The 23,350-nt window shown below is 54.5% G+C and overlaps 1 protein-coding gene across 1 annotated transcript in view; it reads left to right on the forward strand.

Annotated features, from left to right (window-relative positions):
* Positions 1 to 22,798, forward strand: part of KCNE3 (potassium voltage-gated channel subfamily E regulatory subunit 3) — a 43,253-nt gene extending 20,455 nt beyond the window's left edge. The window contains exon 2 of the transcript XR_010562465.1: positions 21,803 to 22,798. The gene's annotated coding sequence lies outside the window, so the exon portion shown is untranslated. The remainder of the gene's footprint in view (positions 1 to 21,802) is intronic.
* Positions 22,799 to 23,350: the final 552 nt, after the last annotated feature.

Raw genomic sequence — 23,350 nt, forward strand, 5'->3', positions numbered from 1 at the left:
AATCATGTCATGTCCCCCCAAATCATGAGGTTAATAAATCAATAAATGATTTGCTCTCTGGTTTTTGAGCCTTTGGAGTTCACATTTTCAAGTATTTACCCACAGCCATAAAATCTAGAGCGATTCACTTGAAAGAAAGGAAGAAGAAAGCTGAGATTCTCCTTCAAAATGCCCGTTTGAGTTTTCGAAAGGAAAGGCTGAACTTGCTCCACTGTGAGCCAACAGGCACCACTTGGAACTCCAGTCATTGATCAGACTACAGCAGGCCCCCCGGCTTTGCCCCCTGCCCCCGAAAGTCAGCGTTAGGGCTGCTGACTTTCTAATCACACAAAACCGAACACCCCTGCCCTAACCCTTCTCCAAGGCCCCTTCCATTGCCACCCCATCACCGAGGCCCTGCCCCGCCCCGTCTCCGAGGCCCCACCCCCGCTCACTCCATTCCCCCCACCCTCTGTTGCTCGCTCTCCCCCACCCTCACTCCACTCCCTCATTTTCACCGGGCTGGGGCAGGTGGTTGGGGTGTGGGAGGGGGTGAGGGCTTCGGCTGGGGGTGTGGGCTCTGGGGTGGGGCTGGGGATGACGGGTGGGGGAAGGGGTTCAGTGCTGGGGCAGGCAGTTGGAATGCAGGGGGGGGAGGTGAGGGCTCCGGCTAGGGGTGCGGGCTCTGGGGTGGGACTGGGGATGAGGGGCTTGGGGTGCAGGGGAGGCTCAGGGCTGGGGTAGCGTGTTGGGGTGTTAGGGGGGGTGCAGACTCTGGGAGGGAATCATAGAGTCATAGAATATCAGGGTTGGAAGAGACCTCAGGAGGTCATCTAGTCCAACCCCCTGCTCAAAGCAGGACCAATCCCCAAGCTTGGGTGCAGGAGGGGGCTCAGAGCTGGGTCAGGGGGTTGGGGTGCAGGAGGGGTTTTGGAGTGCGGGCTCCGGGTGGTGTTTACCTCAGGCGGCTCCAGGGAAGGGGCGACATGTCCCTTGGCTCCTAGGCGGAGGCACAGTCAGGCAGCTCTGCACGCTGCCTCCACCTTCAGGTGCCGCCCCTGCAGCTCCCATTGGCCGCGGCTCCCAGGCAATGGGAGATGCGGAGCCAGCGCTCGGGGCGGGGACTGTGCATGGGGCTGCGGCCGTCCCTCCATCTAGGAGCCGAGGGCCATGTCGCTGCTTGCGGGGAGACGCGCGGAGCCAGGTAGGGAGCCTGCCAGCCCCACGCCAACCGGAGTTTTGACAGGCCAGTCAGCAGTGCTGACCGGAGCCGCCAGGGTCCCTTTTCGAGCAGAAAACCGGACACCTGGCAACCCTAGCCAGGATGCTGGCAGCCAGCACGATTCCTCTACTATTAAAGGTGCAGTGCCCAGAAAAGAGAAGGCTGACATCTCAGTCACATGGCTACACGCGGCCTAGTGCACAGTGAGGAAAGTTGGCCGCACACACTTGGAAATCAGCAGCAGCTTTATTATGCAACAAACAACTCGATGCCATGTTAACTCTGGCCCGTACTTCTGTGACGCTTGGAAAGGCTCCTATGAGAGGGGGAAAAAACCACAGTAAAAACAATGATCTTCAGCTACATATTGATCTTCCAAACTCTCTGTTTCTATCCATCCAGCTTGCATCTAAACACTCTACACTCATATTAAAACGACCATCGTTTCCACCTGAAAGGACCACGTTTCCTGCCCCTCTAGGGTTACAGGGGTGTACCCAGGGCCGGCACAACCCATTAGGCGACCTAGGCGGTTGCCTAGGGCGCTAACATTTGGGGGGCGGCGACCGCGGCGGCCGGATCTTCGGCTGCCCCGGTTGTCGTCGGTATTTCGGGGGCGGGACCTTCTGCCGCCTGTCGGGGGCGGCATTTCGGGGGCGGGACCTTCCGCCACCTAGGGCGGCAAAAATGCTGGCGGCGCTCCTGGGTGTACCTAGAGCTGTAGTGCACGGCCCGTGTCTGTGCTTACCTCGCTAGTCCTGGAACAGCTCCTCGGGAAACAGCACCTCAGCCCTTCTGGCCTGGAATAGGTAGAGGAAGGATTAATCATTCAAACATGTAACAGCCCATGTCACCTTGGGGCTGAAGGGCTCCTGCTACTCAGACTGTATCAATGAGCACAGAGACCGGACATAATCTGATTCGCTGCAAAGGGACCTAAGAGGAGAAAAACGTAGTGGAGGCAAAGCATCAGCGCCACCCTGTGGTGAGTGGCTTACATGACTAGTTTCTGCCTTACCCCAAAGAGCACTCATTTTTTGGAAGAACAATACAGAGTCCTAAGGGGGAAACTGTTTCTTTGCAGTGAGCCCAGGACGAATTCCCACCAGAGGGGCTGCTGCTGGGCTAGGGTGTTAACTTGGACCCTGCCTTCCTTTGCAATCCCCAAGCCTCTTCAAGCGCAGTCAATTAGGACTCCAGGAACAGAGGTGGTTGCTTTGGATAGGTCTACACTTGGGGCTATTTCGACCCTGCTAGCACGGGTGTAACAGCAGTGTAGATGGTGAGGCCTGGCTTAGGCAAGTAAAGGGACGCTTGAACCCTATGGCTATGCACCCTACATGCCCATTCAGGGCCTCCCGTGTCTACGCTGCTATATTTAGTAAGGTAGAATCCTGCCCCTTCCCCGCTGCCAGAGCCTTTCCCCACGGCAGTGAAAGATTCCAGTGGGGAAAGGCTCTGGCGGGGGGAGGCAGTGAGGAATGGCACCGGCAGCTCCCCGAGCTGAGCCTGGCTGCCCTCCCTACCACAGCCTTTCACGTGTAGCTACACGCACCCTACGTGCTGACGTAAGTGTAGACAAGGCCTTTGTGTAATAAAGGACAGCGCAGGATGGAAGAGGGACAGGGTCAGGATTTAAGGATAATGGAAGCTTTTTTTTTTGTTAGCTGCTGTATGGAGATGGCTGCTGTGTTCGTAAAGGGACCCCTGTACCACAGAAATAGCTCAGGGTCTGGGACAGGGTGTCACATTTTTCCTTGTCCTTCTGCACCTCAAAACTTTTTTTTTTAAAAGGCTACTAGTCAAATCCTGCAGTTGGGAACCCAGTGTGCAGTGCACACAGCCTAGCTACACACCGGGATTATTGTAATCAGCGACTGCCCCAAGCCACATCATTCAGCTCTGGCTCTGGATCCAGATCTCAGCGTCCCCAAGTCCACCAGTGCTGGGTTTGGGGTTTCCAGTCTGAGCCCATCTCTCACTGCCATGATCATTTCAAAGCCTCAGCCAACACACTCCAGTGTCCTGAGTCACTGATGCTGCAGGGCTAGAGATCCTCAGCTGGTGTGAATTTGCAGAGCTCCATTGCCGTCCATAGCGCTAAGCCAATTTGCACCATCCGAGGAGCTGGTTCTTGGAGTCTGGTACTGACTAGTGAAGGACTAGCTATAGGCATTAGCAGACTGAATCAAAACTTGAGTTCCATCTAGCCCAGGACCCCATCTCTGACAGCAGCCAGCACCCGATGGTTCAGAGGAAGCCGTCAGAATCTCACAGTAGCAGCTGTGGAAGAATCTGTCTCCCAGATCGGCTTTCTACAGATCTCTAATAGGCCTTTGTCCTTATTCTCCCCCAAAGCGGAGTGATGTTAGCACAGGAAGGAACAAAGGTACCTGTTCTAAATAGAGTTCAGCCTGAGAATTAGTCTGAATCCAATATGCTGACAGGCTGAAAAACATGAAGGGCCCAGCCGGCTCTGTAGTGCTCTGCGCTTTCCCAGCCAGCCAGGTCCTTCCTGAAGCCGTTGTTCAGAAAATAGGGGTCTCCTCAGAATCGCCCTGGGCTCATGTGCGCATGGTGGCTGGGGTGGGAGACTCAGTGGGGACAAGAGCCAGAGTCAGTCCAGAGCGACTGTAGGAGAACTACGCTGCGAGCTGGACTGTCCCCGTGCCAGGCAAACCGACAGGCTGCTTTCATGGTTAACGTGGTCTTGCCTCCAGCTTTCCTGTCTTAATTTTAAGCAATTGTCCTGGCCTCCTGAGAATGTGAATAACTCCCGTAGGCTCGCTGATCACCATGACCACACTCCCCCGGAGCCTTCTCCTTGCCGTCAGCTCCCTCACTCCCTGCCCATAACTCTCCTCCCACAGTCCAGGGACCAGTTATTTTGCACTTTGCTGTATTTTGTCTAGAGTCTCCTCTGTAAATGTGTGTGTGTGTGGGGGGGGAGGGTGGGAGTGGGGGAGGGGGGAGAATTGCCATATGAAAGGTGGCGAGGAGAGAGCTTGTCCCTAGCTCTACAGAGCTTTGATCTCCTTGCTGTGATTCACACCCTTACTGCTGCGTAATAGAGGTGAAGGAGGCATGGCCCAGTCTAGTGGCACTAGCCCATTTCAGTCATGAGGACAGAGGTTGCTGTGCTCTGGGTTTATCCTGCCAGCCTGGGGCTGGCCAATCACTGTACTGTTATGTAATAAGGGTCCCCTGTGGAATGCATAATGAGCTAGCCAGGGTCAAAGGTTACTTGGTCCGTCCTCAGCCATGAATTTTAGCAGGCGGATGCTGCTCCTCCCTCTTTTCTCCTGTTTGTGGACTTTGGCGGTGCCCAGCAGTTCCTGTGTTGGGGGATCAAGAAGGAAAAAAGAAGTTTAGCAACAGCAGAGAAAGGGGAACCCTGGATTAGCTTTATTCCAGCTCAATCATCACACTATTAATGATGGAAATGGTCTCTGCTCTGTCCTTTGTAGGGCTCAAAGAACACATTCTCTTCTCCATGGGCCTGGGCCAAAGCCCATTAAAAACAACAGAGAGACTGACTTCCGTGAGCTTTGTTTGGATCAGGCCACCATGAACAAAGAGGGGAAGGGACGTCACTTTGTTGGACTCATTCCTGCGTCTCTAGGCTTAGCCTATAACCATCTCACTGTCCACTATTTCCTTTGACTGATGGGCTGGTCTCACCCTCACTCAGATCCCGGACTAAAGAACTGGATCTGGGGAGTTTGTACCCAATATCCCCCACCTCCTCCCTCTTTACATCTGAGGGTCTCTCTGATGAGTCCTTGCTGAGGACTGTCAAGTCATATTGCCCTGGCCTGATCTTCTTTGACTAAACACCAGGAAATACGGGCTTCCAGGGCTCCATCTGTGTCTTTGCATTAACCAGGTGTATCTTCCTGCCTCATTTAACTACCAGGCTCCTCTGATCAGCAAAGCAGCAGAAAAACTTCCTGACTCAGGATACAGAGTAACTCTGCTGCTCAGTGCAGCATCTGCCAACCTGCCAGCATTGAGGCCCAGCCTGTGTTACGGTTCTGCAGATCCTAGGCTCAGTGCAGATCCTGGCAGCTGCGTGGGAATGTGCCTGAAAGCCGCTTTTGTGCGCCACCCCCACCAACTTGAAGGCCATCTGGCCATTGGGCCAGCCCCCAGCATAAAGCAGAGAAGCCTCGGGGATGCCGCAGCCATGCCCCCTCTCCCTTGGGAACACCTCCCTCTCCTGAGACTGGGAGGAGGGTGGTGTTGGAGCCATTACAACAGGCCGATGGCGCCCATTACAGAAGAGGATCATCACACAGTGGATGACCAAAGCACACAGTACAAATTAGACCCCATTGGTGCCATGACAGGGCCTCTGCGTCCCCATTGCCATCTCCTTGACCCACACCCTGGGATCTCTGCTTCCTCACTGCACTAACCTAAGGATATTACTTACGTTCACGTACCAAGTCCAGGCCTTCTGATCTGGATCTGTCTGCCGGCGTGCTGGACAGTGCGCCCTAGGGAATCAACACAACGGCTCTCCTGTCAATGCTTACATTCTCCAGGGCGAACTTTCAGAGGTTCAGCCTCTCAACAAAGAGAGCAGTTTTCAAGACGTCTCACGGGAAATCAAACGCAGTCACAATCTGGGAAGTTACCGAGGGACTGATGGCCAAATGCTACGCTATTTCCACTGTTCCAGAGGGATTTCCTCAGAAGTATCTGGATGATTATGGTTTCAACACAATCCCTGCCTTTTACATAAACCCCAGGCCACCCCACTTACAGGTCAAGAAATGAGGATGCAAGGTGCCCCAGACATACATATGGGGCACTGCCAGTTGTGAGAATATGGGACTGAGCAACGCTCTGCAATCTCAGTTCAACAAGTCAACAAAACTTACCTCAGCAAAGAAGGCAACTGAGGTGAGCGTATGCTTCTTCCTGCCCCACTTGGGCCTTGGGCCTGAAATCCTTCCCTCTCTCATGTGGGGCTCTGGAACATAAATACTCATGAGTAACAGGGACAGCAAGCTCTACAGAGCAAATCCGTACGGCAGATGGTAGAAAGAATAGCTTATACTATCTATCTATCTGTCTATCTATCATTACATGTTAATTCACTTACAGCATCTAGGCCTCCCCATTGTAGCTGAATGGCTCACAGTCAGAAGCTGGGATGTATCTGTTTAGGGGCTGGATTGTAGGATGAGAGTCCATGCATAGGCTCAGGCCAATGTCTTCCTATGTCACTGTCCAAAGTCTGGCACTAACATTCATATTCAGGCATCTAAACGAGTGGATTGATTTTCAGAGGAGCTGAACAGCCACGGCTTCTGCAGATTCGAGTGAGAAGTTCTTGGTATTCAGCATTTGAGAAAGGTCAGGCCATTTATTTAGGTGCCTGAGTGCGGCATTGCAGCCTCTGTCATGGGTCGTTTACAATGAATACGAAATCAACATCATCTCGGCACGACAACCAAGTTCAGGATCTAATGGAGCTGTATCCTCTCTGTACTGCTGTACGGTTGCGAAACATTGGGACTGCGCCACTCAGAGTGGGCGAAGCTGGAGGCTTTCCACATAAAATGCCAACGTTGTATATTGGGCATAGAGTGGAATGACTTCATTTGTAAAGCAGATGTTTATGGTCGCTCCGGTCTACAGACTACTGGGGCCATTGTCCGCAGATGGCGTCTTATGCTTTTCAGACATGTCGCGAGTATGCCACAAGACCAGGCCTGCACAACATACGGCCCGCGGGCCGCATGCGGCCCGTGGGGGCTCACTGTGCGGCCCGCGGGGGGATTCTAAACCCCACGCACACAAAGTCCCGAGGCTGGCGTGGCGGCGCTTCCTGGGGCAGCTCCTGGTGGCGTGCCTGCCCGCCGACAGGAGCCAGCAATGCAGGCGGCTGAGTCCAGCCCAATCAGAGCTGCAGGGGCGGGGCTTTCAGGCGCCCCCCCCCCCGACCCGATGCCGGCGCAAGGATATTTTTGCGCCCTCGCGCGCCACCGGCCCCCCCCGCCCCAAGCGGGACACGGGGATGGAGCCCTCGCGCGCCGCCGCGCCTCCACCCCCCCCCCGGCCCCAAGCGGGACACGGAGCCCGCGCGCGCCGCTGCCCCTCCCCATTGCCCCAAGTGGGACACAGGCACGGAGCCCTCGCCCCCCCCCCCCAGCGGGACATGGGGCTCAGTCACCGCCCCCGTCCTGAGCCCTTTTTGGCCCACCCCCCCCCCGGGACTCCTGCCCCATCCAACCCCCCGCGTTCCTTGATGCCCCCCCCCGGGACCCCTGCCCCATCCACCCCCTTCCCTGTCTCCTGACTGCCCTCCGCCGCCCCATCCAACTCCTCTCCTGATTCCCCATCCAACCACCCCTTCTCCCTGTCCCCTGACCACCCTTGGAACCCCTGCCCCTGACTGCCTCCCACCGCCCCATTCAACCCCTGCTCCTTCCTGACTGCCCCCTGGGACCCTTGCCCCCATTCAATCCCCCTGTTCCCTGCCATCTGACCGCCCCGACCCCTATCCACCCCCCCACCCCCCTGAACTCCCCTGCCCTCTATCCAACACCCCCTCCCTGCTCCCTTACCGCGCTGCCTGGAGGTGGCTGGCGGCGCTACAGCCGCGCCGCTCGGCTGGAGCCGGGCCACGCTGCCACCGCGCAGTGCCTGGAGCCACGGCCGGCTCTAACTTTTTTGCCGCCCCACGCAAAAAAGAAGAGTGCCGCCCCCCCCCCAGCGCCGCGCTGCGCCAACCCCCGCCCCCCCAACGTCGCGCCACGCCGCGCCAGCCCCCGCCCCTCCTCCAAGCGCCGGCCCCCACCCCCCCAGCGCCACGCCGTGCCAACCCCCGCCCCTCCTCCGAGCGCCAGCCCCCGCCCCCCCCAGCGCCGCGCCAACCCCCTCCCCTCCTCCGATCGCCAGCCCCCGCCCCCCCAGCGCCGCGCCGCGCCAGCCCCCACCCCCCCAGCACCGCGCCGCGCCAACCCCCGCCCCTCCTCCAAGCGCCAGCCCCCGCCCCCCCCAGTGCTGCGCCGCGCCAACCCCCGCCCCTCCTCCGAGTGCCAGCCCCCGCCCCCCCAGCGCCTCGCCGCGCCAACCCCCGCCCCTCCTCCGAGCGCCAGCCCCCGCCCTCCCAGCGCCGCGCCAAGCCAACCCCCGCCCCTCCTCCGAGCGCCAGCCCCCGCCCCCAGGCGCCGTGCCGTGCCAGCCCCCACCCCCCAGCGCCGCGCCGCGCCAACCCCCGCCCCTCCTCCGAGTGCCAGCCCCCGCCCCCCCAGCGCCGCGCCGCGCCAGCCCCCACCCCTCCTCCAAGCGCCAGCCCCCGCCCCCCCAGCGCCGCGCCGTGCCAACCCCCGCCCCTCCTCCGAGTGCCAGGCCCCGCCCCCCCCCCAGCACCGCGCCACGCCAGCCCCCGCCCCTCCTCCGAGCGCCAGCCCCCGCCCAATAAATAAATAAATAAAAACCTGAGCGCCGCCCCGGCCCAAGGTGCCGCCCCAAGCACATGCTTGGTCGGCTGGTGCCTGGAGCCGGCCCTGCCTGGAGCACCGGGTCAGTCTGAGCTTGCAGCCCCCCCGCTTCCCGCGAATCAGCTGTTCGCGCAGGAAGCCTGGGAGGGCTGAGAAGCAAGCGGCGGCTTCGCGCTCAGGCCCAGGGAGGCGGAGCGGAGGTGAGCTGGGGCGGGGAGCGGTTCCCCTGCGCGCCCCTCCCCCCGGGTTCCCTGCTGTGGCGCGGGCGGCTCCCCCCACCCCAGCTCACCTCCGCTCCGTCTCTGCCTCCCTGGGCTGGATTATCCCTATTTGGGCTGGATTGCATAGAACGAGAGAGGATGGAGAGGAGCTGGATAAATACCTGGAGAAGGATGAGGGGACCAAAGCACAAGTTTGCAGATCAGCTAGCGAACATACCATATGGCAGGCCTGCACAACTCGTAAAGCGGCGAGGGCCATATTACTCCAAAGAAAACAGCTGAGGGCCGAAACCCCCCGGCCCCGCGGAAACACCCCCCACCCCAGCGCCACCCAGCCCCGCGGAAACAAACCCTCCTTCCCCAGCACCGCCCCGCCGAAACAGCTAAGGTTTCGGGGGGAGGGTGTGTGATACTTTATTAAGAATTTTTCAATTAAATCAAACAATTTTTAAAATTATTTTAATTTTTTTTATTAATCATGGAAAAATGAAAAACATCTGTTCTGTTGAAAGAAAACATTTGTACTTTTCATAATTACCTTGCAAATTTAATGAGAAATATTACATCTCTTTTCGGCAACAAGCTTGTCGCATTCGGGGGTCATATTTGAAGTGGATATTTTCATAATGTCTTCCAAATGGTCGTCAGTCAGAGAAGAACGTTGCTTGTTTTTATTCATGTTCATGATGGAAAATGTTTGTTCACATATGTAAGTGCGTCCAAAAATGCTGAACGTTTTCAGTGCAACTTCATTGTCCAGACTTTTGTAGAAGTCCCGCAAGCTGCTTTCTCTGTGCTTATTTCGGTAAACTGCCGAACACTGAAGTTCAATAACCTCCAACTGCAAATCTAGTGGCACTTCCTCTGGATCCACAGAAAAGGGATCTTCAATCAGCTTCAACTGGACGTCTTCTTCTTTAGACAAAGTAAGTCTTCTGTCAAATTCTTCAATCAAAAGAATGATGTGCTTTGCGTATTTTTCTCGTAACTCGGCGTGTTTGTGCTGAGGGATACGCTGTGCACAAGTGGGAAAGTGACACATTTCACCTTTTGACAGCTGACTTCTGAAAAGTTTCCATTTCATTGTGAAAACTTTCACTGCTGCACACATTTGAAATATAAGTTGATTTTTTCCCTGAAGTTGAATGTTGAGATCATTCAGGTGTGCTGTAATATCACAAAAGAAAAAGAGATCTTGATTCCAGGACTCATTTTCAAGCTCTGGGAATTTTATTGGCCCATTTTCTAGGAATTTTGCTACCTCCTCTTTCAAAGCAACGAAACACTGGAGCACTCTTCCTCGACTCAATCACCTCATTTCTGTATGGTAGATTAAGTCATTGCACTCGGTGTCTACCCCTTCAAGAAAGGCTCGAAATGTCCTATGTTTTAGTCCTCTAGAACGGATGTAGTTTACAATGGAAACTACCACTGACATTACATGCTCAAATTTTAAGACTTTGCTACACAAAACCTGCTGATGTATAATGCAGTGATGTTTGGTTATTTCTCTCCCGATAAATTCTTCAAGAAGAGTAACTGCTCCAACATTTTTTTGGCACATAGCTGGAGCACCATCAGTACAAATGGCCACCAAGTTTGTGAAATCTAATCCCGACTTATCATTCATGCACTTTATCACTTCACTGGAGATTTCTTTTCCGGTTTTGCGACCCGTCATGGAGCACATGCCAGCAAGTTCTTCAGTAATTTCAAAGTTTTTATCAATACCTCTAATAAAAATAAGAAGTTGGGCGGTGTCTTTTAAATCGGTGCTTTCATCCATAGCTAAGGAGTAAAAGCAGAATTCACTGACTCTCTGCTTTAACTGATCACTTAAATTGGTAGAAATGTCAGCTATTCTTCTCCGTACAGTCATGCGTGATAGACTGACATTCTCAAATATTCCCCTCTTTTCTGGACATAACTCAGATACAGCAATCAACATACACTTTTTTAATAACTCGCCTTCTGTGAAGCATTTCCCAGCAGCAGCAATTTCCTTAGAAATTTTAAAGCTTACTTTAGTAACTGTATCGTTCTCAGTGCTCACTTTCTTGAAAATTTGCTGTTCTCTACTAAGGTTTTTCGCTAAACTGGCTGCTTTAATTATTTTTTCATTTGGGCTCAATTTGGCGAGATTGGGATGCTTAGTTTCAAAGTGCCACCGAAGGTTGTATTCTTTCGGAACGGCTAACGTTTCGCGACACACGAGGCACAGTATTTTGTCTTTGGAAATAGTACATAAGTATTTATTCGTCCATTCAGTGTTGAAAACTCTGTGCTCTGATTCTATTTTTCTCTTTTTCTTTTCACTCATGGTATCCATTATGAAGCTCAAGATTTTGTGGAATAAATTCACACACAAGGGAAACACTCACAGTCACACACAAAGAGAAGAGATATCTCACGGCGCATGGCACACTAGCAAGGCACTGACGGTGTGTGGAAGCCTGTAGGTCCAGGGGTCACTATATTACTGCACACAGCAGTCAATCAATGCAGTTGTAGATAAATCTCTGCATTATGCATTTTTGTATAACTTTTATATGACTTTGTATTGAACCTTAGGACTATGTTATAGCGGGCTCCTAAGATAGTATAATTAAGGTAAAAGAAAAATTTCTTCTGTGCAAATTTTTGAAGCAGAGTTCAAATTTGTGTGCCATGAGGCAAATGCGCCCAAGTGAGTAAAATGCTTATACATTTAAAAAGTTTTAATTTGCAATTTGTGTCAATTTATATGGGTTTTCAGATAGAGACATCATAAGTAAAAAAAGAAAAACAAAAGTTTGTATTTTAAATTGAAAATTTTCCTAAAAAATATCAATAAATGATTATCAGCCAAGAATAAGATATGTAATTACAAATGCTTTTAAATTTCTTTATTGGTCGAAATGTCAAAGACGGCTAAACTAACCTTACTGTTTTTCCCTGCGATCTTTTTCATTTGCCCATTCAATATAAACTCTGTCCAAATCTATCAGTCCTCAATCCAGCTGGTAACTCTTAATACACATCAGCACCCCACATAGAACACCCCCACTCGTTAGATTCCCAATACACACAGATTTCTCCTCCCTCCCTCCCAGTGCCCTTCCCCACAGCCCCTCCACCACAACTAAACAATGCCCCACACAGACCCCCAGTGCCCTGACACACACAGATCTCCCTCACTGCCCAGCACCCCCCAACAGGCCCCCACTGCCTAGCACCCCAAAACACACAAACCTCCCCCACTGCCCAGCGTCCTCCACACCCTCACAGCCCAGCACCCCCCCCAGACACTCACTCCAGCACACCCTTCCCCCTTCCCTGGCCGCACTCACCAGCCCTGCTGGGAGGTCTCTGGCTCCTAGGGTTAGAGCGGCAAGGGGAGTCTCCAGTGGTGAGCGGGAGCCGGTTCGCGGGAACCGGTTGTTACATTTAGAAGCCCTTTTAGAACCAGTTGTCCTGCGCGGGACAACTGGTTCTAAAAGGCTTCTAAATTTAACAACCGGTAAGTTGAAGTGACCAGGACCGTAGCTGGGGGGGAGCAGAGGGAGCGGCTGCTCCCCCTGAGCACATTATCCAAAAGTGGCGCCTTAGGAGCCGACCCCATGGGTGCTCCAGCTCTCCGCCCCGCTCCCCGGCCCCAGCTCACCTCCGCTCCGCCTCCGCCTCTGAACACTCGGCCCCGCTTCTCCCCCTCCCCTCCCGCTTCCCGCGAATCAGCTGTTCGCGCGGGAAGCCTGGGAGGGCAGAGAAGCAAGCGGCGGCTTCGCGCTCAAGCCCAGGGAGGCGGAGACGGAGCGGAGGTGAGCTGGGGTGGGGGGAGCCGCCCGCGCCACAGCAGGTAACCAGGGGGGAGGGGCGCACAGGAGAACCGCTCCCCGCCCCAGCTCACCTCCGCTCCGCCTCCCTGGGCCTGAGCGCGAAGCCGCTGCTTGCTTCTCAGCTCTCCCAGGCTTCCTGCGCGAACAGCTGATTCGCGGGAAGCGGGGGGGCTGCAAGCTCAGACTGACCCGGTGCTCCAGGCACTGCGCGGTGGCAGCGTGGCCCGGCTCCAGCCGAGCGGCGTGGCTGTAGCGCCGCCAGCCACCTCCATGCAGCGTGGTAAGGGAGCAGGGAGGGGGTGTTGGATAGAGGGCAGGGGAGTTCAGGGAGGTGGTGGGGGGGTGGATGGGGTCGGGGCGGTCAGATGGCGGGGAACAGGGGGATTGAATGGGGGCAAGGGTCCCGGGGGGCAGTCAGGAAGGAGCAGGGTTTGGATGGGGCGGTGGGAGGCAGTCAGGGGCAGGGGTTCCAAGGGTGGTCAGGGGACAGGGAGAAGGGGTGGTTGGATGGGGAATCAGGAGAGGAGTTGGATGGGGCGGCGGAGGGCAGTCAGGGGACAGGGAAGGGGGTGGATGGGGCAGGGGTCCTGGGGGGGGCATCAAGGAATGCGGGGGGTTGGATGGGGCAGGAGTCCCGGGGGGGGGGGGGTGGGCCAAAAAGCGCTCAGGACAGGGGCGGTGGCTGAGCCCCGTGTCCCGCTGGGGGGGGGGGGCGTGAGGACTCCGTGCCCGTGTCCCGCTTGGGGCAGTGGGGAGGGGCAGCGGCGCATGCGGGCTCCGTGTCCCGCTTGGGGCCGGGGGGGGGGGTGGAGGCGAGGCGGCGCGCGAGGGCTCCATCCCCGTGTCCCGCTTGGGGCAGGGGGGCTGGTGGCGCGCGAGGGCGCAAAAATATCCTTGCGCCGGCATCGGGTCGGGGGGGGGGGGGCGCCTGAAAGCCCCGCCCCCGCAGCTCTGATTGGGCTGGACTCAGCCGCCCGCATTGCTGGCTCCTGTCGGCGGGCAGGCACGCCACCAGGAGCTGCCCCAGGAAGCGCCGCCACGCCAGCCTCGGGACTTTGTGTGCATGGGGTTTAGAATCCCCCCGCGGGCCGCACAGTGAGCCCCCACGGGCCGCATGCGGCCCGCGGGCCGTATGTTGTGCAGGCCTGGTTTTGTGGCATGAACCTGTTAGTCCCTCGTAGATTCGTCCACACTGCATCTACTTCTGCTGTCAAACCTTCTTGTGGCTCCATAGCATACATGGGTGCCTCAAGTCTATTCTGACGCTGGGCTCTCGGCCCGTCAAGCACAGGAACGGATCAATGGTGAACAATTGCTACGGCCGACCGTTCGGCTAAACGTTGAAGAAGAAATATCGATTTAGGTACCTAACTTTTGACATCCATGTTTGAAAGTGCTGGCCCAAGTGTCTAAAGAAAAGTGAGATTATATAATGTCAATGGATGGAGAGATGAAGGGTTTTATTTAACTGTCCAAGGGGAACTAGAGGCCTGGATCATACGAACAGCCATATTGGATCAGACCAGTGGTCCATCTAGCCCAGCATTCCATCTTCTGACAGTGGCCAGTGCCAGATGCTTCAGAAGGAATGAACAGAAGAGGGCAATTTATCAAGTGATCCATCCCCATCATCCAGATTCCATCTCTTCCTACAAGGTCACAAAGACTGTGTCAGAGATCGGAGGCTAATCAGAAGAAAGGGAAAAGGTCATTAATGCCGTGGCTGATGTAATGAACCAGCTATCTTGCAACTCGTCCCATTATGGAAGGAAGACAGAGACGTGAGAGCAAATGCCCTTGGTTTTACACTAACAGTCTTGTCACCTTTTTGTTTAGCTGGCGTCAGTAGCTGTCATTCTGCTGAGTACTGGGGTCACTTAAACTCATCCCCAGCTGCCTACATCTCATGGGGAACAATGCAGGTAATTACCACAGGATCATGCAGGCACTGGCTTCGGGACTGGGGTGGTGGCTCAGCTGACCTCTTCCAGTCACCAGCTTCTCTGTGGGAACTCAGGGCCCTCCTGAGTCCCATCGGTGGCTTTGGGAAGGGTCCGGGCCACCCAAGAGATCTCTGTCAGGAGCATTTTCCCTCTCCTCCTGGCCAGTCAAGCAGCAGAGCAGGTTCCTGAATCTAGCTCCTAGGGTCTGAGGTGACTGGTTTCTGCCACCATCCCGAACTTGCTGAATGGCCCTTGTGACACTGACACGGACAGAGGAATCCGGATCTTGCTGCAGGCCACTGAGAGCTGAGACAGAGAGAGGAAGCTCAGGTCAAAACACATATCGTATTAGCATGCCCTAGCACCTGCACCATGGGCCTCTGTATCTTCCACAGGGGCGGCTCTATGTTTTTTGCCACCCCAAGCACGGCAGTCAGGCGGCCTTTGGTGGCATGCCTGCGGGTGGTCCGCTGGTCACGCGGATTCAGCGGCGTTTCTGTGGGTGATCTGCCGGTCCCACGCCTTCAGCGTACCTGCCGCCGAATTGCCGCCGAAGCTGCGGGACCGGCGGTCCTCCCGCAGGCATGCCGCCGAAGGCTGCCTGACTGCCGCCCTCACGGCGACCGGCACGCCGCCCCCCGTGGCTTGCCGTCCCAGGTACGCACTTGCTGCGCTGGTGCCTGGAGCTGCCCCTGATCTTCCACAGCAACTAACTCCTCCCAGATGCTCTGGACCCACCAGGGCTATCAGTGTCATCGCCATCTGATAACCCCTTAAGTCCTCAGTGACATCTGCCCTTGGCAGCACCATCTTCCACTGCATTCTGGGGCATCCACCTCCTTAGCACCATCTCCCTGACACATGCCAGGGCCTCTCACCCTGCCTGGCATTTACTTTCTCCTTGTAAAACCTTCTGGCACCTGGAGATGGAAGTGACGCCTGACATCAGAGAAAACAAAGCTGGGACTGATGTCCAGGCTCTCTCAACAGCTACCTCTGGCCACGTCTAAATTGAACTCAATGCAGCAGCGTGGCGGGGGAGTTGCACTTTTTCCTAGACTGGTTCACAAGTGGGAGGGATAGCTCAGTGGTTCGAGCATTGGCCTGCTAAACCCAGGGTTGTGAGTTCAATCCTTGAGGGGGCCATTTAGGGAACTGGGGTTTAAAAAACAAACAAACAAACAAACAAACACTATCTGGGGATTGGTCCTGCTTTGAGCAGGGGGTTGGATTAGATGATCTCCTGAGGTCCCTTCTAACCCTGATATTCTACAAGGAGCATGAGCTCTCCTTCCACATGCAAACACAGCCATGTGGCAAGTACTTACACTGAAGTATCAGCTCCTTCTCTTGCCTGACCATGGCGGGCTCTGAGCTTTGAACAGTGCAACCTGGAAAGTACAATGGAAATGAAACTTGCAGGAGTTTTCACCTCCCCTGGGGCTACCTTTTAAAAAATGTCAGTCTTTCCAACAAGCAAAACAGCTTTCAAGTGGTCCCTGGGATAATCAGACAAGTCCACAAGCTCCAAGACAAAGAGGCTCATGTCTTGGAAGATACAGAGAGCCTGATTGCCAATGGCTATGGTATTGCTGCAGTCCCACAGGGATTCCAGTCGGTGGAGCTGGAGGGCAGGGTTGTAATTTGCTCCAGGCCTTTTGATATAATCCCCAGCCCAACTGCCTCAAGGGCAGGAAATCTAGACACTAGGATCCCAGGGGGTTAATTCTTGCTGCTAGTGCCCTCCAAGCAGAACACGGGACAACCTCTCAGATAGAAGTTGCTTAAGAAAAGTAGTGGTTACCGATAAAGATGGCTGCTGCCCGTCGTATTGGAGCCTGGGGGCTTTGGAGGTGATCCAGACATTGGAGCAAGATGTCAGATACGCTCTTGAGCTTCAGCACCTAGGAATAGAAACCAAAGAAGCTTCTTGTTGCTGGGGCCGCAGGGTGAGGAGAAGAGAGATTTCATCTCCAGGTAGCTGCTTGGCTTGGAGGGGTGGGAAGAACACAGCTCCCATCTCCCTGTATCCTGGGGGCGACCATCTACATGCCAGGCAGTCATTAAATGACCATTTCAAAGTGTCACCAGACACATTGCTGGTGTCTGAGCTGCTGGCACTGCAGGGCTGGAGCCTGGCACTAGAGAACACTGAAGCCCGGTTGCATGGGCTTCATCTGGGGAGGACATTAGAGAGGGTGCAAAGCATAGGAAATACGGTGCAGAAGTGGCCAATGGGCTGGGGTAAGGTGAAAAATGGGGACATCCAGTTTCCTGCAGGATTCGGAAGGCATTTTTGCCATCAACTGATTCTTTATGTTCTGAGCTTTTACCTCCGTACTGAACTCCTGGCCAGGTCTGGCTGTTCAGATCTGACAGGCACTGGGAGGAGTGGGGGAGCTGGGTGCTTCTAAGAGGAAGCCAGAGTGCAGTATGCTAGTACTAGACATGCAATCAGAGCAGTGAGTGAGGGAACACGTTTCCGGTCCCACATCTAGAAGCAGCACTCACGAGAAGCCGATTGTTCACTTACAGAGTGCTGGCAGATCTTGTCCACCACCTGGGGATGGGTGTGCCAAGCCTTCTTGCTGTTAATCTGCTTAGGACAAGACCATCCCAGGAGCTGAAAACACCCAGCCAAGGCTTTCTGACACCTCTGCAACACAAGATGGGACAAGGAGAGTTTGCATCATGAGAAGAGCTGGAATCTGTGGTCACTCTGCAGTGAAAAGCCAGCTGAAATGATCAATGAGGGAAAGGAATGTGGGGGTCACATGGTATCCTGCTGACCCTTGGTGTCTCTTTGTTCCTATTAGTGGAGGCTCCTGGAGTTTGATCTTCATGGTGGCTGCAGTTCAGTGACTTAGGAAGTGGCTGCTGGGAGCCATAAAACATCTCCACTTGTGTGTCCATTGAAGGCCAGGGAACTTGCTTGGGTAAGCGGGTAGGGCTGAGATTTTTCACTTTTGGGAGGCAGCTCTGGAGACAGATCTAGCAGGAGAGCTGGAGCAGTCAGGGCCTGCTGCACCAGGGAGCACATGGCAGCGGGACTCACCTTGCCCACGTCAGGGTCCTCGTCCTGTAAGTGAAGGAGCAGTGGGACCAGGCTGCGGGTCACTTCCTCCTGCAGCAGGGGCTTCTGCCTCCTCTTCACTGGGTTAAGCAACTTTGTAAAGAGCCTGATGGCAGCAGAGCGCACCTGGGGTCTCACCTGTGATGGACACACAACCATGAGGGGATCTCACCGAGGGAGCTTCACACTCTCCTTACAGGGTGAGCTCGGCACAATGCAAACCACAGACAGGGGCCAGTCTGACTAATAACTCCATGGTCTGCCCACCACGAGGGCACCCATTTGCAGAAAGGTTTGGGTGGAGGGGCAGACAACACAGGTTAGGACAGTGGTTCCTAAATTTCCCTGGAGGCCTCCTGTAAGTGCTGACTCCATCCACAGTGAAGGGCTCTTTGGAGGGTTTCTTTAATGGGTTCAACACTTTCATAGTTTCATAGCATTTAAGGGCCATTCATTCATCTAGACTCCAAAGCACAGGACATTACATTTCACCCCATGACCACTACATTGAGCATGTTAACTTGAGTTAGATTAAAGCATATCAGTCCTCAGGAGACCAAACGGTTGCATGCCACACACAGAGAACACAAGAGACCAAGGTGTCACCAATGCCTGAGGCCCAGGCAATGGCTCGGAACTGATCAGGTCAGATATGCCACCACTACGACTCCAGAGTCACAACACTGCCTGGCTGGGGATGGGCAGGTCAAGAGCCCCTGACTTACAGCATCGAGTAAGGGGATTAGCTTCCTGGCCACGCTGGTGCGCTCACTCCCATCCAGGCTCTGCAGAAGGTTCTGAACAGCTGAGATGGCCTCCAGAATACTCCCATCATCCATCTCATCCGAGCCCCAAAGGATGGCAGGCAGCAGGGCCTTGACTTGTTCCACCTACACACACACACACATGGGGGGGCTCATCAGATCTCCCAGCCCTCCAGTGAGTACAAGCCACAGTGCCAGGGCTGTGTTTATTCTACCCCGTGGCACCAAGTCAGAGAGAAGCTCCGTCTCCACAGTCGGAGGCGTGGTGCTTTAGAATCGATGGGGATGCCTGACGAGGCAATCAGTGAATCCTAACCCTGTCCCGGGTCGTTCTGGTGTAGGGTGGGCGAAGCTGTGGTTTGCTTCGGGGCTTTTCTCTCTTTTCTACGTGCTATTAATTATTATTATAGCAGATGCTGGCAGCAATCTCCATAGTTAAGGCTGGTACACAGTTTCCATTCTACAGCTCCTTTTGATACGCTCCTAAAAACATTCCCTTTTTGGATGGAAATGTTCCATGCTGTCTCCCCAGTCAATTGTGATTTTTTCCTGGGGTGATTGCGTCTCTGAGCTGTAGGACAGTTTTTCCACTTACAAACAAACAAACGAAAACTTCTAGCCACCTTCTTTTCCCATGCAGACAATCCCCCAAATGGTGAAACTTGGGGAAAAAATCAAACCTGGCCCATGGGGAGTCCTAGGTGAGAGCTGAACCCTCTGCAAAGTTTGAGAAACTTGGACCTGATAGTGCAAGGCATTGAAATATCATTTGAGGGCAGGGTCACAAACACTCTTTAAGAGAGTGCTCTGCCTCTCTCAGGGCCAGAGACTTTGGGGCCAGCCAGCCCCATGCATTAATCAGATGCAGCGGAGGAGGAGAGAACTATTTTGGGCTGTCAGGAAGGAAGGGGAAGCAGGAGCAGCGGGGAGTGGCTCCTAGAGTACCCTGGGAGGGAAGGCAGGGGGAATCTGATGAGGGAAAAGGGCCTCCAGGGAGGAAGCCTTGGGAAGCAGTCCTCCCCCAAGAGAACAAAGAACTCCGCAGAGCCTGGGGGCAAAAAGCTTGCAGAAGGGGTGCCCAGGAAGGGGGCCAAAGTTAAGTTTTCTTATGTTTACTAAGGACAGGGTGGAACCTTTGTTGAGTGAGCTCAGAAGAGGAGATGTGGTAATGGCAGAAGATCCTGTTTCTGATTTTTAGTCCGTTGGACACTGTCAGGTTTGATTCTGAGGGTTTTATCTTTGGCCTTCAAAGGCTTGTTTGTCTTAATAAATGAGCCTGAATAAGGGTGTTATTGAACGAGGTATTTGTGAAGTCAAGCCGAGGAGGGGGAAACTGAGGCAGTGCTGCAATGTTGGGTCTTGCCACTGGAGGGGGCTATGAGACAGGGCCCTGTGTGCTCGCTAAGGTCTTTAGACCAATCAAGGTCTTCCTTTGTGACAGCACCAGGAATGGTCTCTCCAAGAAGGAACAGGAATGCTGCTGGGGTAATTTGCATGGGGGAGAATTAGGGTTACCATATCTGAACTTTCAAAGAGAGGACACTCCATTGGGGGGGGGTAGCCCCACCCCCTAGCCACTCCCTCCCACTTCCCGCCCCCTGACAGCCCCCCCAGAACCCCCGACCCATCTAACCCCCCCTGCTCCCTGTCCCTGACTGTCCCAACCCCTCTCCACACCCCTGCCCCCCTGACAGCCCCCCCGAACTCCCGACCCATCCAACCCCCCCCCCCGCTCCCTGTCCCCTGACTGCCCCCCTTCTCCAACTCCCCGGCCCCCTTACTGTGCCACTCGGCTTAGAGCAGGTGTCTGGCTCCACGCCCCAAGGAGCGCCCCGCCCGAGTGCTGCCGAGCGGCGTGCTGAGGCTGTGGAGGAGGGGGGGAAGCGGGGGAGGGTCTCTGGCCGCCGCTGCCAGCCCCGCCGCGGCGTTCCCTCACAGGCGCACAGCCCCGCCCCCCAGCGCTGCCAGGCGGCGTGCTAAGGCTGCAGGGGATGGGGGGAGCTGGGAAGGGGCTTTGGCTGCCAAGGCCCCAATGTGAGCGGCGCTCGGCTGCCCTGTCAGCCGCTTTTCAGTCGATAAATAGCCGACTGGGGGGAAATCCCGGACATTTTTAGATTTTTAGAAATCCCCCCCGGACGGCTATTTAAAGAGCGAAAAGCCAGACATGTCCGGGGAAACCCGGACGTGTGGTAGCCCTAGGAGAATGATAACGTCCACCTGAAATCCAAGCAGTAAAATCCCATCTAAAATACTCTCCGAGGAAAGATCTGCATTGAGGGGCCGTTGTGATCCCCGTTCCTGCTGGGGAAATGGAGGCACCGAGAGGCTCAGCAAGCCAGCAGCAGAGGTGGGCTCAGAACACTGTGCCTCACTGCCTGCCCAGAACTCAGTCCACTGGGTCACAGCCACCTCGTCGTTTTCCAGTTAACCAAGCCTGGGCTCTCACCTTCCCTGGTTGGGTTGCCAGGATGCCGAGTCCTCTTAGACCAAGTGAACGGAAAACTGGGCTGGGGTGTTTTGTCCACTCCTCGAGACGGTCCAAAGTGTCTGGATGTGGGAGCTTCTTGGCCTCTTTGTAACGCAGAAGCTGAAAACAACACAGAGCGAATCAGCAGCAGGGTGCTTACCGGAGAACTTTGTGTCAGTTCTGTGGAGAGGCATCATAACCTACATGTTGTACCGTCCATTGCTATACATCAGCCCCACTTTGTGTGTGACACCCAGTCCTCCCACTGACTTCCTGGCCGTTAGCACTAGACTCAGCCATAGGCGTTAGCAGAGCTGCTCTACCCTCCAGGAGAACAAGTAGGGCAACAAAATGTTCATTGACCATTTGTATGGCGGACTCTTGTGCATCTGGGGGTTTGCCAAGAGCAGCCGAACCCCTCGTGGTGACCCTGTGAAGCAGAACAAGCCGCTCTGAGATAACGCGAAAGCTGGGACTGAGAAATCAAACCCCTGAGTTGAAATCCTGACCCCACTGAAGTCAGTGGAAGTTTTGCCATTGATCTCAATGGGCCCAGGATTGGACTCCTGGTGAGGAGAGAATTAAACCCCATCCCTTAATGAGTTAGATGAGGAGACAATCCCTGAAAACTGTCAATAGGAACTAGCCAGACAGAAACCGTGGAAATGGGGAGGACAACCTAGCGATGGACTATAGAGCCACCTCATTCCTGGTGATGTGCCTCTAACTAACCCATCCAATAGAGAAGGTTAAAGATTGCTCACCACATTCAGAGCTAATGATCCTGCATCTGGGGGAGCTTTTACCATGATCCTCTCTCCTCCATACCCACTCTCAATGCCCCTCTTTGCTTTTCCTTAGTGACTTCGCAGGGAGGAACCTTTCATGGACCTGCAGAAAGGCTGATGCCGACAGGAGACCCAGCTGCCCTTCGGGAGAGTCCAGGCTGATGCTGTTCTACAGAACCTTAGTTTCTTGGATATTCCCATCAGGCTCCTGATTACAACTTTGGAGCAACCAATGATCCCCTAAAGGATCCATCTCAGATTTTACACTGAGCGTGCTGGGACAGGACTGGGGGAGCCTAGTCAGTGCTGCATGGACACCTGGCAATGTGGACATGACCAATAAAGCTCATCGTTTATGTAGCGCAATAATGAGTCTCAAAGGCTTGATTTAAGGAGTTGCTCACTAATCTAGGACACAAGACCCAATTGCTCTCATCAGCTAATGAAACTTACTTCTACAAAGAAGGCCATCATGGTCAGCCTGAGTTTCTTATCGCCTCTGTCAAGGAGCGGGATCACTAGGTCCAGCAGCATCCTTGTGGTCTCAGGGCAAGCATAGTGCACCATGGCTCTGTGACACAAAGCAGAAATACCTTTGTTAGTAAGGGAAGAAGCACATTCTGCAACAAGGGGGTGAGGGGTCAGCTTGGGGCCACATGGCAGCCCAGAAGTGAGGAATGTTTCATTCTGGAATTGCCCCCACTAGCAGGACTGACTGCATGGAAAACGCTTGTGTATTACCTGGCCAGCAGGCTCACCCCATGGAGGTGATCTTGGGGGCTTTGTAGGAGGATCCAGCCTTGCTCCTTCTCCATAACCATAAGCTCGGAACGGCAGCCAACACAGAGAAGCAGCATCTTTATAGCCTCCACTGCAGAGCTAGATTCAAACAACACACCAGCGTGACTGAGTGCCAGGAGCCCCCTCATGGTAGGTCTGTCAGGGAGTGACGGATTCACTTGTGTGTGGAAAGACACACCAATGGTTTAAATAGAGCTTAGGAAGGCACAGGTTCGTGACTGGGGTTCCTAGGCACTATAGTAATACAATTTAATAATATGAAGAAAGAGAAAGAGTTCTGAGCAAATCCTACAGACAATTGCACATCAGCACTAGGGCATGTCAATATCACAGACCAGGAGAACTTCAGCCCTTTAGTGTCGGACCCACATTCCTTTGACACACTGGCAAATTGGCTCCCACTAATTTCTCCCCATAGCTGCTGGGATAGTCTTTCTACTTCCTCTGCAGTGCATTGGTCGGTATGTCATTTACCACTGAGAGACACCCTTGCAACCTAAGCCCTGCCTGCTAACTCCCTCAGAATTAGAGAGTTATGGAAAACCTGCAGGGGCCACATGAGAGCTGGAGAAGAGAACTATGACTTCTCTATGACTGTCCATGTAATTAGACCGTTGACTTTCCAGTAGGCACAGTACCTGGTGTGGAGGCTCTGCCGTCTGCTTTCCCTTCCAGAGACTTTATCCCCTGGTATGCTCTGTCCCAGGCTGAAATGGATTTCGACAAGAAGAGCCATTAGCAGCTGAGGATAGAGGCGGGTTGTGGCATCTTTGGACTTGCTCACCGAGATCATCTCATAAAGGGCGCGTGTGGCCTGAAG

Source organism: Emys orbicularis, chromosome 1, assembly GCF_028017835.1.
Source record: "Emys orbicularis isolate rEmyOrb1 chromosome 1, rEmyOrb1.hap1, whole genome shotgun sequence".
NCBI lineage: Eukaryota > Metazoa > Chordata > Testudines > Emydidae > Emys > Emys orbicularis.